At 42.9% G+C, this 2,443-nt stretch overlaps 1 pseudogene; it reads left to right on the forward strand.

Moving 5' to 3' along the window:
* The first annotated feature begins 895 nt into the window (after window positions 1-895).
* On the forward strand, window positions 896-1,796 carry LOC114514772 (annotated as a pseudogene).
* The last annotated feature ends 647 nt before the right edge of the window (window positions 1,797-2,443 follow it).

Below are 2,443 nucleotides of genomic sequence, written 5' to 3' on the forward strand. Positions count from 1 at the left end.
TCTAAAAACAGGCCACAGGGGTTTCTTCTGTAAAGAAAATTTACATTTATAAAGGAAATTTCCAGATGTAGAGATGTCTCCATCCCCTCTACCACAACAGAATTCCTACCAGGGGAGAAAGCACCAGCTTAAATTCTCATAACAAACATAACCCTGTTTACCATAGGTTTCCTGGTCACTTTCTTATAACTTGACTCCCTCTTCCAAAAACCCCAGACCCTTTTCCTTTCTTTTAGCCTAAGCAGAAATATATATTGAAGTATTAACCACCTGTTTGAGTTACTTATCTTCTAGCATTCCCATTTGTAAGGGAGATGGACATGCAAATAAACTTCTAATTCTTTTCTTCTTCTTCTTCTTCTTCTTCTTCTTCTTCTTCTTCTTCTTCTTCTTCTTCTTCTTTTCATCTTTCTTTTTCTTCTTCCCCTCCTCCTCCTCTCCCTCTTCCTCCTCTTCCATCTTCTTTTCTATCCTTCTCTTATTAATCTGTCTTGGCCAGTCTCATTGACAGAGACCTGACCAGAAAACCCAAAATGCATGGAATAAAAAAATTTCACCTCCCCTATACAATCCAATACATTGGTTTGTGTTTACTGAAGAAAATCTATCAGCAGATAGCTTGGTCAGATAAAGAAGGGAAGCTAGATGGTTACATGGAATGAGAATGGGTTTTACCCACCTATAGACCTAAGACCCTGAAAGACATCAAATTATTATAAAATTTCTTCAAATCTGAACATGAACTACATTGTCTGTAGCTGATAAATAATAGAGATCCACATATATTTTTATGGAGATAATATGTGGTTAACAAAATCAATTTTAGGTATAATAACACTAAATTAACAGAATCTTTTAAGTTTTGTGTATTTTTAAGAGTCAGAGTCTTGTGCTACTGACCCCTACTGTTTGGTTGAAGCATTTTGACAGGCATCAGGAAAATGGCCACAAACTTTCTAGTGCACGAGAAGATCTGGCTCCACAAGCCCAAATATGACAATGTAGAAAGGAAATTCTACAAGCAGATTAATAGGCCTGTGGCTGGCTCCTAGTGCCCAGAGAATGGCCCAAGCGTGATCTTCCAGGACATAGTCAGAACCAGAGAGAACATCCAGAAATCCCTGGCCAGAAGCTCAGGCCCTGGGGTCTCCAGCAGGCCCAAAAGAGGCCACAGTGAGCTCATTATCTTCCTGATCACCAGCCTGGAGGTGGAGAACCAGGGCCTGCAAGGCACAGTGAGAAACTTATAGCAGGCCATCTCTAAGCTGGAGGCCAGACTGAGTGTGCTAGAGAAGAGCACGCTCACCCACCAGGTCACAGCCCCACAGCCCCAGCACGTGTCTCCCACATGCCAAGTGGATGGAGCTCCTCACAGAGAAGGTAGCCACTGCCACAGAAGATGATGAAGATGATGACATCAACCTGTTTGGCAGTGACTAGGAGGAGGAGAAGGAGGCCGTCAAGCAGCAGGAGGAACAGGTGTGGTAGTGTGCAGAGAAGAAGGCCAAGAAGCCTGTGTTGGTGGCCAAGTCCTTCGTCCTCCTGGGCATTAAGCCCTGGAATGATGAGGCAGACATAGCCCAGCTGGAGGCCTGAGTGCATTCTGTCCAGCTGGGCGGGCTGACATGGGTTGGGAGAGGGGCTCCAAGCTGGTGCTGGTGGGCTATGTTGTCCACAAACTGCAGATTCAGTGTGCAGTGGAGGACAACAAGGTGGGGACCAACCTGCTGGGAGAGATCACCAAGTTTGAGGAAGACATACAAAGTGTGGACACTGCTGCTTTCAACAATATCTAAGCCCTAACACTAGGTGTGCAGGAGCCCCTGCCACTATTAAAGACTGAGAAAGACTGAAATTCAAACAAAACAAAACAAGTCACTGCTGGTGGAGAGGTTCAGAACAGGCTCTCTCCATGAGGTGCTACTTTGGCATTTAGATTGTTTTGAGCTGAAGGTAACTGAGACCCTGCAGGCTTATAAGAAACTTTTGCTTCTGCCTTAAATAATTTAAATTTGGGGGCTTTACCATAGTGACTTATTACCAGAAAAAACTTTATAAACTATCCATGTAGGACAAACTTTCAATTACTGAACATCCACTCTTTCTATAGTCCTGCACATGGCCTTCCTCTGCTCTAAAGCTCTGTGGCGTCTCACCACATCTTTAGCTCAGATTTCCATCTGTGACTCTTTCATGTATGCATATAATTAAACTTGGTTATTTTCACTTGTTAATCTGTCTCATGCTCATGTGGTTATTAGACCAGCTGAAAGAACCCAAAAGAGTACATGGAAATTTCTTCCAACCTCAACAGTAGAAACAAATATACTTTTATGTGAATATATAGCAAGGTGTTGAGGTAAAAGAGAAATCCTCATTCTCACAAATGTTAGGAAGTCATGATCTAGTGTAAACTACCTAAGACAAAATTTTCCCAGGCTGG

This window comes from Phyllostomus discolor, chromosome 7 (assembly GCF_004126475.2).
Source record: "Phyllostomus discolor isolate MPI-MPIP mPhyDis1 chromosome 7, mPhyDis1.pri.v3, whole genome shotgun sequence".
Taxonomy (NCBI): Eukaryota; Metazoa; Chordata; class Mammalia; order Chiroptera; family Phyllostomidae; genus Phyllostomus; species Phyllostomus discolor.